The sequence below is a fragment of the Leuciscus leuciscus genome (assembly GCF_965113295.1).
Source record: "Leuciscus leuciscus genome assembly, chromosome: 17".
Lineage (NCBI taxonomy): Eukaryota > Metazoa > Chordata > Actinopteri > Cypriniformes > Leuciscidae > Leuciscus > Leuciscus leuciscus.
The window spans coordinates 32,825,165-32,840,637 of NC_138741.1; the positions used below are offsets into that span (position 1 = coordinate 32,825,165).

Below are 15,473 nucleotides of genomic sequence, written 5' to 3' on the forward strand. Positions count from 1 at the left end.
CCCACCTGAAGTCTTGACAGAGCCTCGATTCCACGCCGTCCCAGCAAATGTCTGGTCTCTAGGAGTGTTGCTGTACCAGATGGTGAACGGATGTTCTCCTTTTCACAATAGAACGGAAATCACACAAGCCAAAGTTACATTTCTGAAACCCAACTTATCCAAAAGTGAGTGAATAATATTGATAACATTGATAAACACACACATAAAGCAAAGGCTTTGTACAGAAACAGTTAAAGGTGAAGTATGTAAGATGTTTTATATATAGCTGTTTTATTTGGTCATTTATTCCACTCGCTGCCACTAGTGTCGCAGAAACGACATACTTCACTTTTAAACTAGAGATAAGGAACATTTTACAGTATATTAATCATGTTTTAGATGCTGTTTTCAAAAATGCCAGGTCACATGGTCATGACTAACCAGCTCTCTCCTTATTGTACAGAATGCAGGGATCTGATTAGCCAGTGTCTAGCCAGGGATCCGACTAAACGCCCGACGTTAGAGCAGATGTTACAACATAAATGGATTAGTAATGGTCTACAGTAGATTGGAGAAGTTCAGGAGATTCACACCATCAGTTTCAGGTGTGAGGAAGTGTAACAGGCAGAGAAGGATTATTATCTTTTGTCTTAAATTCTGGATTATTTGTAGTGAGATTTTCAAATGTGTGTTCATTGTAATGTTCTTGTTATAGTCAAGTCACCTTCATTTATATAGCGCTTGATACTATACAGATTGTTTTAAAGCGGCTTCACTGTAGTAAACAGGAGAATAACAGAATCAGTGAACCAAGCAGAATTCAATTCTGTTCTAGCTCTAAAAAATCATTCATGAGTTGACTTGTTCATATCATCTTTGTATTGGATAGGAAATCACAGCTCACAGGCGGCTGCTCTGCGCGGGTGTGTCCGACTACCACGTACCCGGCCGTCAGCGGACTAGTTCACCGGTTAGCAACCTACAATACTCTGACAAGAGGTTTGTGTTTAAAAACTCTGGCCAACCAGCTTCTCATCAGCCATTGTCTTTCTCCATCCGAACTATTATTTTTCACCGGTGGGTAACTGATGTTAAAGCAAATGACTGATGAAAATGAAAATAAGTCTAAATACGTTTTAAGTGCATCAAGACTTTTAATAACTATTCTCCTGTTTAATGGAAATGTTGAGCTAAATCCCGGGCCTGACTCAAATACTTTTGACAACTTTAGGCATATTGCATTTGTGGGGACTATATGCATTTGCAAACTATAGCAGATTTCTTACCGCTGTACCGCAACCACAGCGCATGTTTTTACTGATAACTCACGAATATTTTCCCCATTCTAGATTTCCAACCCCGATTATCTTTACTCCCCCATTTTTTCCGATCTTACCCTCTGAAGTATCTTCTTCTAGTCCTTTAGTCAAAACAGTTAAAGTACAAAGAAGAAGACCTCATCCAAGAAAAAGTCCAACTAATTTAAGTCAACTCGGTAGCACCAGAGGCTTTAAGATTTGCCATTTAAACACCCGAAGCCTTGTTCCCAAACTAGACGAATTTAAAATCTTGCTTGCGCAGTCGAAAGCACATGTAATGGCAATCTCTGAATCATGGTTAACTCCTAATATTCCGGATTCTTTTATGAATTGTATGGTAAAGACCGCATTAGCAAGACCGGCGGCGGAGTGGCCTTCTATGTGAGTCGGAAATATGCACACTTAATATCAAAGTTTGAAACCGAAACATTAAAACTTATCGTACATTTTACACCTCAACATGCAATTACCATTATTGTCACCTACAAACCCCCTAATGTCAGTGAAAGTTCTTATCTATCTCAGCTTTCTGACATAATTAAATCTGTTACATCAAAGGAGCTTGTAATTCTGGGCGATATCAACCTTGACTGGAATGATAGCTCATCAAAATCTTTAAAAGCTATTGTAATGAAACTCGGACTGTATCAATTAATTAAGGATCCAACAAGAATTGGCAAAACACGCAGCTCCATTTTCACATTTAGCTCCTAAACTCTGGAATGGCCTTCCTGATATTGTTCGAGGCTCAGACTCGCTGTCCCAGTTTAAAACTAGATTAAAGACACATCTCCAAGCATTCACATAATACTTACCTTTTATTCTACAGCTGAAGAGACGACGCAATGCCTGGGAAGAGACGACGCCACGCCTGGGAAGAGACGACGCGACGCCTGGGAAGAGACGACGCGACGCCTGGGAAGAGACGACGCAATGCCTGGGAAGAGACGACGCCACGCCTGGGAAGAGACGACGCCACGCCTGGGAAGAGACGACGCCACGCCTGGGAAGAGACGACGCAACGCCTGGGAAGAGACGATGCCACGCCTGGGAAGAGACGACGCCACGCCTGGGAAGAGACGACGCAACGCCTGGGAAGAGACGACGCGACGCCTGTATTTTTCTATGTACATTTCTGAAATGTAACCAATCTTTGTATCAGACTTTCTGTCTTTCCTACTAACTGGAAAACAGCACAAATTACTCCAACTTTAAATCTGATGATCACACCCTTGTTTCTGTCATGAATTTGAGGATAAACCCAAGCGCAGACATGATGCTTGACACACAGTTTATTTATGGTAGTGATGTTACATATGACACTGAAGCTTCGATGCGCATATCACACAAGCGACACAATTTGTAGTGAAGCCCCGTATCGGGGCGTGTATCGGTTTACTAGAGTCACGTGATCGATGACAAACGAAGCCTCACTTTCTCTCCAGTCACGTGCGCGTTTCGCTTTGGGTGTCAGAAGGCTCGAACTCCAGATCTTATTTAACGAGTCATTGTTGCCTCAGTCTGGTCGATGTGTTTGTGAGGAGAGTGCTGTACTTTGAAAGTTAATCAATATATTACATTTAAATAACCAACATTTATTTTTCACTACTTAGGCTATTATTTTTTGTTGTTTTTGTGTCTTTTTGTTTTTATAAAATCTTTTCACTTTTTGGTGATTTAAGGTAATTTGGTGTTGGTATTGGGGTTTAAGGTGGGATTAGGGGGGAAGGGGTGTTGGTGTTTGGTGAAGGGTTTGTATTTAGAGCAATGGCAACAGCCAAAAATAATAAATATAATTAAAAACTTTATCACCTTTCTGTCATTCCTACAGTTAAGCACTAGCAGTAACAAGTGTCATAAGCGCATTTAATAACAGATGATCCTCTCAGACAATGTCCTTATTTTGTGTGTGTGGAGAGAAAGAGAGAGAGTAAGACAGAGTAGGCCTACATTAAATCTTGTTGAATCATATAAGCTTATATTATATTTTATTGTCACACTTTAATGGGAAAATGTATTTATTTAATGAACAAATCAAACACAAACATGTAAGGCTTTTATTTGTACACATAACATTGAAACTATGGAGTGTGTTGTGGTTGCTTCATCTGCCAGAGCTTCTAACACAGGCTTCAGGCTGCTTTATTTTAAATAACCACCAGATGGCGCTGTTCTCGACCAGGTCTCGACACTGTCGAAGCTTTGAATCTTTTCCCGGAAAAGTCAGGAGAAGGCCTCAGTGATTCATGAGGCTTCATTTCCCCATCCCTACTTGACACAGTTTATTTATGGACAAAAAACAGGGAAAACAAAACCCACAAGGGGGCAAAACATGGACAGGACAAGGAGTGACTAAACTAAGATTTGACAGATAACTAAGGATGGCTGAAGCGAAACAGTCGTTCCGAAGCTTTGCGAGATCCCGAAGCGCAGATGTGTCGAAACACTGATCCGAAGCGTGATTCGAAACACCCATGTCACGTGACTATGACCAAACGAAGCCTCGAAGTGTTTCACTAGTGTTTCATCAGGTGTGGTCCGCCGAATCAGCGTTTGATTGACACGGTCGGGAACAGACCACACAATCGCACATCTGTATAAAAGTGAAATAAACGCATTTTGACCTCGTGGGTTGTTGTGAGAGGAGTTTGATTTTGAGATAGCGGATTTTTGGTGATATAGTGACATAGTGCGATTTGATTAGTTATAGGCAATTTAGACTTACATTTAAATTTACACAACACATTGACTGATAGGCTAGAGACAGACAGAGTATACATATAGTGACACATTAATAGATACATAGATATAAATATATATAGACAGCTAGATTAATAGATAGATACATATATAGATAGATTACAGATACATATATACATATATTATAGATCGATACATATATAGATACATAGATTATAGATACATATCTAGATACATAGATCGATTCATATATAGATAGATTTGGATAGATAGATAAAATGGAGGCTCCCCAGAAGAGATGCCATACATCAGTGGTGTGGGAGCATTTCCATTTAGAAACCCCAAATAAAGTGAGATGTGTGTATTGTGATCAGCTAGCCTACTGCAACAATACATCATCCATGATGCGCCATTTGACAAGCAACAAGTGTCCCTTGTGAGAGGATTTTTTCAAAGGCTGGAGAAATTATCTGTAAAAAAAGAAGTAGGCTAAGTCCTTCCACAGCAGATAAATTAATATTTTTGAATAAAAATCTCTAAAAAAGTGAGACATTGTGGCTTGATTTCTTTTATTAATATTCATTTTTCATGACCAAAATAACATTATGCACAGTGAGGAGCCTATAGGTTACAAGATTCACATATTAGAACATTATAATAATAAAAAAACAACAAATTTTTTTAATGGCTCGTCAAGGTTGTTTCAGATCAACACCTGCAAGTGACCACTAGGTGTCACCGTTGAGACGGGTGTCGGATTGATTCGAAGCCTCGAAACAATATGGCACATTTGGTTCAACTGTTTCATTGGTTCACGAGGCCTCGATTTTGCCATCACTAATGCTAGCGTGTTATGGGCAACAACAACTCAACCTGTAAGAAATCGAAAAGAAATAAGTACTCGTTCATTCAACTTTCGACCTATAACCCATGTTGAACTTGCAAAACCTACAATAAAATCTGAGATTTCTCAACGGCAATCGGGTGAAAGAGACACATTTAGCCGTCTAGCCCCATTGACTCCCATTCAGTCTGCACTCGCCCGCGATCACCTCCAGTGGAACTCTAATGGAACTGCAACCAAGATCGATACAATGGGGCTAATAGGAAGTGCCAAGGCTCTCCGTAGACGGGCTCTGCTAATTGTTAATGTATTGTTTTTTCGTATTTAATGTTTTATTTGTTTGTATCTGTCTAGTCAATAATAATGTCCTGTATAAATGTGCTGAAACTGTGATCATTGTTTTATGTTGCTGCAGAACAGGAACCTGCTGTAAACCAGTTTTTAAACTGAGTCGGGCCCTTTTATTGTAAAATTCTAGTAAATTTCGGTAATCGTCAACTATGCAGATGTGGAAATAATGCGTAACTGGGTAATGGGTTCCTACACTCAAGACAGCCTAAGTGTTTAGAGAGTAGTTCTGCTTACCGCCGGCTCTACACTTTCTCTTCTCTTTCAGGCGTTTTTCTAAAGTTTCTCATCCACACTGAAACGTCCGAAAACGCCTGAAAACGCCAGTGTGGACGGAGAGCGTTATTAAACGAAAACGCCGTTTTCAAATGTATCCGGATTAATGTAGACGTAGCCAAAGACACACTGAACAAAGACAGGACTGTCAGAGGAAACACCAGGCCTGACAGTGCGACAGTGAGTCTCTCTCCCCCATACAGGGAGACTTGGACCTTATTGAAATGTGTAGGAAAGCGGCTGCTAAACTCTCTATCGACTGGCCATCACAACAGAAGGACCAGGGAGTCTGCCGTCACACACTTCCCCAACCAAGCAGCTGATTCCAGCTCTCCCAGCATGCATTGCAGAGATCACAGTTTTTGGGACAAGCCTTTCTCTCATAGAGTGCCTGTTAAAGGTTCTCTAGCCTGGATGTGCTTAATATGGAGGAACTGGGGATGTCCAGCCAACAACTGAGTGCGGAGAAGGCGGGGAGTTCCTTGATGCTCCTGTCCAACCAACAATAATATTATATTATATAATATATACAATTTTGTAAAAAAAATCATAAAGGTTAAATGGGGAATCATATTAAATACAACAACTGTGTTATATACTACTACTGTGTATAATTTCTTCTGTTTTTGTCTACTTTATCTCTCTATCAACACAAGAAGCACAAAGCGGGTTCAGTGGATCCTGAAGACTCCCTGTAATGACGCTGTACCGTCACCCTGAGTCTCAGCTCCCTGGATTTTGCAAGACTTTCCTTGCTCCTTTTTATAAATAAACCTTAAATAAACATTAAACTTCTTAGTGTTGGTCTTTGTGAAAAACTGCAGATACACCTAAGTATGATTAGTGCACAATGTAGTTAACAATCTTTAGTTCTATTTAGATTGACTTGAGCAGCCATTATTGTCCATTATTGTCCATTATTGTCCATTATTTTCCATTATTGTCCATTATTTTCCATTATTTTCGCTCTGCAAACCACAGTGGAGATAAGGGACAACATGGAGGAAAGGACAGACAAAATGCTTTACATGCAGTTTACTTGCACTAAATCAGTGCATTAGTCAAAATACATATGATATAGTTTGGAAACATTAATATTTTTTAATGTTTTAAAAAAAAAAGTCTCTTATGCTCACCAAGGCTGTAATTTAAAAATACAGTAAAACATACCATTTTTTTTTTAAAAGAAATACAAAGTTGGGTCAACTTAAAAAAATAAGGCAACTTATCGCAAGCTGTTTTCTTGAGTAAACTCCTCGAACAGGGACTGAAGTCCACCCCACTCAAAATATTACGTTAAAATCATAAGTTGCCACAACATAAATAGTCATGTTTAGCTAATGAATAACAGAACAAAGTATTTTTAGTTGGCTGAACACAAATGGGCCTATTATCTATAGGCCTATATTGATTTGTTATATATTATTTAAATAGTTGAATTAAATAAGAGACAGACCATAACACGAGTCAGATAACTTTCTTTTTTATTTACACACTTTGTGTCCGATGCACAACAATGACATTATAGTTGCAAGTCTTGAACTTGTTAACTCAATGCATGGCACTTACCAATGCCCGTTAAAGAACATTAGCCTGAAGGTTTAGTTCACCCAAAAATGAAAAGTCAGTCATCATTGATTTACCCTTAAATTGAAGTTGAAATGAAAAAGAAGATATTGTGAGGAATGCTGGTCACTAAACCGTTGACGGTAGCCTTAAAATACTCCAGCAGTCGATGGCTACTGTCAAATGTTTGATCGTAACATTCTTCACAATATCATCTTTTGTGTTCAGCAGAAGAGAGAAACTCATACATGTTTCAAACAACATGAGGGTGAGTAAATGATGACAGAATTTTCAGTTTTGGATGAACTATCCCTTTAAAGCTATGGTTGAAACCAGTTAATACTTAACAACATTAATCAATACATTGACAGAGCAGTATTGTTTTTGTTTTATTGTCATTAACTATTAAAGTATAAAAGAAACAGTGTCCAGTAGAGGAATGTCACTCAAATGTTGCCATGACATTTACAAACTGGCTTTGTCCATTTAGCTAAACTTAAACTTCAGTGACTTGCACTCTTGCAGAGAAGGAACCTCCAAGATCCATGAAAATCTTCTGAGTTACTTTGAAAGTTTACTTCAGTTCTTTTGGATCCTCCGGATATTCAGGCATTCATGAGTCTGAGGCAAGCGCGCGCTGGTAGATCTGTAATGTCCTCCAGAACAACGGCCTCTTCCAGTGTTAGTTGCTCAGAGTTGGTAGTGATGTCACAGCGGCATCTTCGGCCACAGTAAGGACTCCGATCTCTACATCTTTGGTGCCGTGATCTAAAGCATCAGTATCCTGGGAGAATAATTCATGGGATAGGGATATTAATGGAAGTGTACATTTAAAAATAATAACAACAACATTATTATTATAGATGTTGTTGTGTAAATAACCTGAATACATGTCAAACATATATAGTTTAGAAAATGAGCAAGAAATGCAAATGGTAATTTACCAGACGATCCTGAGTAAACTTGTAGAGTTTTCATGCTGGAAAAGTGGCAATCCCTCAAGATCAGGGGCCGGTTTCACAAAGATAGACTTTGACTATGGCTTAGATATAGTAGTCAGACTTCAGATGGACATCTAAATCAGACCGTTGCACAAAGCACTTAAGACTCTGACTATCTTAAGTAGGACTACGCTGCAATGCATTCTGGGTAAAATAAGACACTTTTCAAAACACAAAACATGGCGGATCGAGTAAGCGCATTCAGCCGCTCAGTGCAGTTTACCCCAGCGGATAATATGTGTTTGTTGGAGGAGTATAACAGTTACAAGGACATTTTACTTGGGAAATTTAGCGGAGAATGTAGTAACAAGAAGAAATGTTTCAATTATGAGCCATTTTCCCTTTTCTTTTGGCTGTTTGTAATGTAATGTAATGTTACTGCTGGTTGCCAAGGTAACAGAGTCTTAGACCTAAGTTAGCCTGGGGTAAGGTGTCTAATGTTTTTGGTCTAAATTAAGTCAGTCTTTATTTTTGTGAAACAGTCTAAGTAAGGGTTAATGCCCTTCGAGGTGTCCATTGTCAGGTATTAATGGACGACGGCGAGGCGTGAACCGTACGACACGCAGCGGAGGACGGTTGCCTCCGCCGAAGTCCATTAATACCTGACAATGGACACCTCGAAGGGCATTAACCCGCTTATACCATGGTCACTTGCCAAATAACACATTTTTAAAACATTCGTTTATATTTTAATTAGTTTTACAATTGAAATCTAAAGTTTTTACAAACAGTAACTTGGTTTCCCTGGTTACGCCTGACGGTTTATTTACTAGGTGTCCTCTATCACTTTTTAATGGACACCCTGCAGCCAATCAGAATCGAGTATTCACCCAGACCATGGTATAACTTGCATTACACTAGTCTATGAGCACATTCTAGCCTTGTCTAACACTATAGACCGGTCTAAAATAGCTTTGTGAAACCGGCCCATGGTGTTTTCTGATGTGTGGTAATGTCACTCACCTAAAAAGAAAGGACATTTTTTTTGTTTAAATCTGCAGATGCACTATGACCTTAACTCTTAATAATTTAATATAGGGATCTCGACTGCTTTGGGAGTTAAAGGTACAGCACACCCAAAAATGATAATTCTGTCATCTTTTACTCTTCCTCATGTAATTCCAAATCAATATGACTTGGTCCATTACAAAGATTTTTTTAAAGAATGTACAGATTGCTCTTTTACATACACTGGCATCAAAAAATATGTAAAATCATAAAATTTGTCAACAAAACATGCACTGTTTCCCAACTGACACAACTGAATGAAAAACAGACTGATGTCATTATTAAGTTTATGATATTGATAACTGATATTATAAAGTTATTTACTGACTATTTTCCTCCCTATATATTCATTCAAAGTAGATTCTCATGGCTGAATAAAAAACAACTGGTTCTCTTACGAGAGGTCTCTCGTACTGCGTAAGATATCTTACGCTAGGGGAAAATCCTTTTCCGCGAGATATTGAAGCCAAAAATTATCCTTAATTTTGTAATAATGCAAAACGCGTTGCAGCAGCAATGCAGACATAGGCGAGACAGCTCGCGCGCCTATTGGCTGCTCTGCGGCAACTGCAGCAGCCTATCGAGCGAGGCCTGGCGTGACGTCAGACCCAATCAGGGCACTTCGCGCCCGCTGCGTCACGTCCCGCCGAAATGGGCGTGGTCTAGGCCTATAAATATCGCTCGCAGGCAGCTATTATCTGATTTTTCATCCTTCAAGCGAAGCACACGCATCGCTGGAGCTGGATTAGAAGCCGCGCCGTCGAGAGAGAGCACCTTCAGCGGGACGAGTCACTGAAGTCGCTGGCCGCGCCGACTTCCTGCCTTCCTGCTGCGCTTTCCGGCGCTTATATCCTTCTCTTTATTGCACTGTATTTCTGTGTGTGTGTGTCGCCGCCGCGACACACATTTCTAAAAGAGCTAGCGTCTTTTTAAAGATGCCTTCCTGCGGCTCGTGCAGAGCCACACTCAGCGACGGGGACCGCCACGTGATCTGCGTTTCCTGCCTGGGTGAGGAACATGCAGCTCTCGCGCTCGCTGACGGCGGATGCCCTCACTGCGAGCTGATGGCAATGGCGACTCTGAGGACTCGCCTAGCCGTCTTCACCGAGACTGCTCCCCCGCCCGCCGCGGCGTCGCGCCGTAAAAAGCGCCGTGCCCAGCGGGCCCCGGAACCCTCCCTCAGCCGCCAAAGCTCGCCGGTTCGCCCGCTTGCTTCCCCGGCTTCTTCTGTTTCGCTTCCTGACGGACAGCGGCCGCCGTCTGCCGCCGCTTCCGTTGATATCGCGGATGAGGAAGCCCTGCTGGGAGAGGATGATTCCTGCTCTATCCTGGCGTCAGGCAGTGAGGATTGGGCGGGCTCTGAGGACCCCGCGCCCCCTGCCCGCACTTCGTCAGGCAAGAGAGCTTCCATCGAGACGGAACTCATGCGAGTACTCGCACAGGCCGCGGCGAGCCTCGGCCTCGAGTGGTCTTCGCCTGAGCAGCCCGCTCACAACCGGCTGGATGGATTTTTCCTGCCTGGGGAGCGCGCTTCACCTGAGTCCAGACCGGCGCCTTTTCTTCCTGAGTTACACGAAGAAGTCGCCAAGTCCTGGAGCGCCCCCTATTCTGCTAGAGTGCGTCCTGCTGTTTCTTTGGCATTCTCCGCCGTTGACGATGCCAAGAACAAAGGATACCTCTCGCTGCCGCCGGTTGAAGAGGCGATAGCGGCCCACTTATGCCCGCCCTCCGCTGGACGGCGCGCTAAGCCGGCCCTACCCTCTAAAGCTTGCCGCATGACGTCGAGCTTGCTCCACCGCGCTTTCTCCGCCGCCGGGCAAGCTGCATCAGCGTTGCACACCATGGCAACGCTCCAGATCTTCCAGGCCGATCTCCTCCGTAAGCTGGATGAGGAAGGACCTGACGCGATCTGCGTGCCGGACTTAAGGAGTGCCACGGACCTCGCTCTTCGTGCTACTAAGTCCGCAGCGCAAGCCATTGGACGGACTATGGCTTCTCTCACCGTGTCTGAGAGACATCTATGGCTGACGCTCTAGGAAATGGCCGAGTCTGAGCGCACCGCGTTCCTCGACGCCCCGCTTTCCGCCGCAGGCCTCTTCGGATCCTCCGTCAAAGATTTCGCGGAGAGATTCGCAGAGGTACAGAAAGCGTCTCAGGCTATGAAGCACTTCCTCCCGAAGCGCTCCAGCTCTGCAGCAGGCCGTGCGAAACCGTCTGCTCAGAGCTCACAGCCACAGCCACCGTCCACTGCCTCCACTTCACAGCGCCGCCAGGCCAGAAGCGCGAGACCGCGCTCCCGCTCATCCGGTCGCCGCCCCGCAGGACGCGGCTCGCGACCTAAGGTTACGGTGAAGCCCGAGGCCCCGAAGTCGTCCTAGCACAGCTAGGAAAACGACGGTGTTCCAGTCCCGCTGCGGACGGACTCACACCAAAGCTATTCGCTCGTCCAGTTCCAGAAAATGTGACTGTTCCAGTGTTTTCTGCAGCCAACAAGTCGGTTCTGTCACCCGCTTGGCTGCACACAAATGCCGTTTTCACGGCTACCCAGATAAATCCCCAAAAGAGCGTATTTTCTGGTGTCCCGGCCACGGCCGATGGTGTTTCGTGTGTAGTAAGAATGCCCACTGCCCAGTGCCCATCCCTACACATAAGCACAGCCTGTCACACAGGGCTCGCGCACATAAAACCGACTCAGGTCGGTTGCGCTTCAAACATGGTGAATGTGCCCACTACCCAGTGCCCACTAACACCACGTTATGCATGTCTCACGGTTTCTGTAAAAACGAAACCAACGTGCACTCGCTTCACGCAAGCGAACGATGTTTTCGGTGTGATAAATGTGCCCGCTGTCCCGCGCCCACATCCACACATAGACATGACAGTTCCCACGGGAACCGCCCAGCCCTCCCCCTCGCGGTTAACCACCGTAGAGGAGTCGAGCGCGGGCAATCTGCCCGCTGTCATCAGCGCGCCCCATGCCTCAAATGTCACGAGCGACACGCTTGTGTTACAGCACACAGAAGCTTCTCCATCGCTGAGCGAGCGGAGCGCGCTTCGTATTCGACCCCTAGCTATCCATGCAGACGCATGGGCAAAGCTGCCCGGGGTTTCGAAGTGGGTGCTGAACATTATAAAAAGAGGCTATTCGCTGCAGTTTCGCCGACGCCCTCGCCGCTATGTGGCGCGCGTCGAGACCACGGTAAAAACAGAAGTAGCACATCTACTTCGAGCCGAAGTGACGAAACTATTGAGAAAAGGGGCCATAGAACCTCTCTCTCAAGATCAGAGCGAGGGAGGGCTATACAGCAGATACTTCCTGGTATCGAAAAAAGACGGGGGTCTCAGACCCATACTAGATCTAAGGCAACTGAACAAAGTGCTTGTGAAGCGACAGTTCAGGATGCTCACGACCAGGCAAATCCTTGTGCAGATTCGCCAAGGAGATTGGTTTGTGTCAATAGATCTGAAAGACGCGTATTTTCAAATACAGATAGCGTCACGTCACAGGCGATTTTTGAGATTCGCCTTCGAGGGCCAGGTATATCAGTACACAGTCCTGCCGTTCGGTTTGTCCCTAGCACCCCGTACATTTACGAAGTGCATGGACGCGGCGCTCGCACCCCTCAGAATGAGAGGCATGCGAGTGCTGAATTATTTGGACGATTGGCTGATTCTAGCGCAATCTCGCGCAGTGCTCATAGAACACACGACCATTTTACTCGATCACCTCGAGGATTTGGGTCTGAGTGTCAATTGGGCGAAGAGCTCCCTGTCACCCAGTCAGAAAATATCTTTCCTGGGCACAGAACTGGACTCACTATCCATGATAGCGCGACTATCACAACAGCGCGCGGTAGACATTCGACGCACAGCGAACTCTTTTCGCTGCGGCGCGTCTGTCCCGCTCAAAAGATTTCAGAAGATGCTAGGTCTCATGGCCTCAGCATCGTCAGTACTCCAGCTGGGTCTGCTCCGCATGCGCCCGCTGCAGTTTTGGCTGAAAGCGCGAGTCCCACGCAAAGCGTGGGCACCCGGTTTGCTTCGCCTCAGGGTCAATCAGAAATGCGTTACAGCTCTGAAACCCTGGAAAGCGAACGACTGGTACCAATCAGGTGTAAGCCTGGGGACTTCCTCGAGGGTGAAAGTGGTGTCCACGGACGCGTCCACCTCGGGATGGGGAGCGCTGCTCGAGGGCAGACCGTTCTTCGGCCAGTGGTCAGAACGGGAGAAGCTCCTGCACATAAACTGCCTCGAAATGCTGGCAGTAGACAACGCGCTGACGCGTTTTTGTCCCCAAATAAAAGGTCACCACGTCTTGGTCCGTTCGGACAACATGTCTGTGGTATCCTACATAAATCGCCAGGGCGGCATCAGATCCGAGAAACTGTACAGGCTGGCAGAACGCCTCCTGGTATGGGCTCAGTGCAGCCTGCGCTCGCTCAGAGCAGCGCACGTGCCAGGGATCATGAATATAGGACCAGACAGACTGTACAGGAACAATGTTCCGGCAGGCGAATGGTCCCTACACCCACAGACAGTCCAACTGCTGTGGAAGAAATTCGGCAGAGCGGAAGTGGACCTGTTTGCGTCTCAAGAAAACGCTCACTGTCAAGAATTTTTCTCCAAGAGCAGGAGCGCGCTGTCCCATGTGTGGCCCCGCCGCCCGCTCTATGCTTTTCCCCCGTCTCTCTCCTGCCTCAGGTGATAGAACGGATCAGGGAAGAAGGATGCTCAGTACTGCTGGTAGCACCGTTCTGGAAAAACCAACCTTGGTTCCCAGCCGTGATGCAGTTAGCAAGTACTGCCCCGTGGCCAGTACCAGTGAGGAGAGATCTCCTCTCACAGGCCCGCGGCTCGATCTGGCATCCTCACCCGGATCTATGGTCCCTTCATGTCTGGGCCATCAACGGGTACATGTTGGACTCCCTAAAGGAGTATTAAACACGATCACGCTGGCTAGAGCTCCGTCTACAAGACGACTCTATTCTTCGAAATGGTCAGTGTTTTCGGGCTGGTGCACAGCCCGTGGTGTGTCACCCACAAATTGTGATGTGACGGAGGTGCTTTCCTTCCTACAAGAGCTGTTGGATGGGGGCAGGGCCCCCTCCACGCTCAAAGTTTATGTGGCGGCTATAGCAGCGTTCTCAGAAACAACGCTTGGTCAGTCAATAGGAAGGAACGATTTAGTCATCCGCTTCCTTAAAGGAGCTAAGAGACTGAATCCTCCCAGACCTCCCTCAGTCCCCGTATGGGACCTTTCTACGGTTCTGGAAGCCATGAAAGGTGCGCCATTTGAGCCTTTACAGTCAATCGATTTGAAACACCTGTCTTTCAAAACGGTGTTTTTGCTGGCTCTCGCTTCGGTGAAGCGCATAGGGGATCTGCACGCGCTCTCTGTGAGCGCGGCGTGCATGGAGTTTGGGCCCAATGACTCAAAAGTTATACTCAAACCTAAGCACGGTTATGTTCCAAAATCCCTCAACACACCGTTTAGGGCGCAGATTATCTCTCTGTCAGCCCTACCGGTCCCTGATGAGGAAAGAGACGCGAGCCTCCTTTGCCCAGTCAGGGCATTACGAGCTTATGTGTCTCGCTCGTCTGTTTTCAGACAGACGGAACAGCTCTTTGTTTCGTTTAGCGGACGTTCTAAGGGACTAGCCGCGTCGAAACAGAGCCTATCCAGATGGATAGTTGATGCTATAGCGCTGGCATACGCCTCCAAGGGCATGCAGTGCCCTTTGGGTGTCAGAGCGCATTCCACAAGAGGCATGGCCTCTTCGTGGGCTTGGTCAAGTGGGATTGCCTTGCAAGATATTTGTATGGCGGCAGGCTGGGCCTCCCCGTCTACATTTATAAGGTTTTATAACCTAGAGGTTCCCGCCCTGCAGGCCAGGCTGCTGTCGGTCTAAACTACCAGTATTATCTGACCTGATGCGTTCAGCTCAGAATGCTGCGTTTACTGAGCACGGCTCAATTTTCGACAGTTTAAAGCTGGGCAAACTGTGTAAAACCCACATTTTTTCCCATCAGTTCAGGCCGTACCCCGCCCTGTCTGTATGATGAAATTTGCGTCCCTTCGACGCTACTTTATGTGGAAAAGTGAGGCTGCACCCCTCCTTCTTCCCGGACTCTCTGTGAGTTCACTGAGTGATTGTGCACTATATGTACCCCGGGCTTTCGCCCTTGGGTCTTTGGTGTCAGATCTCAGCATGCACGGCGTTTTACACTGGGTCCCCTAGCGTAAGATATCTTACGCAGTACGAGAGACCTCTCGTAAGAGAACGTACTCGGTTACTAACGTAACCTCGGTTCTCTCTAGAAGAGGGAACGAGTACTGCGTATCTTGCCGTGCATGCACACGCTCTGGTTGCTTCGATGATGAAAAACCAGATAATAGCTGCCTGCGAGCGATATTTATAGGCCTAGACCACG

The 15,473-nt window shown here is 45.5% G+C and overlaps 1 long non-coding RNA gene across 1 annotated transcript; it reads left to right on the forward strand.

Annotated features, from left to right (window-relative positions):
* The first annotated feature begins 868 nt into the window (after nucleotides 1-868).
* Nucleotides 869-2,527, forward strand: LOC309478624. Its single transcript, XR_014199061.1, has 2 exons — nucleotides 869-978; nucleotides 2,128-2,527. It is a non-coding gene; the product is annotated as an uncharacterized lncRNA (long non-coding RNA).
* Nucleotides 2,528-15,473: the final 12,946 nt, after the last annotated feature.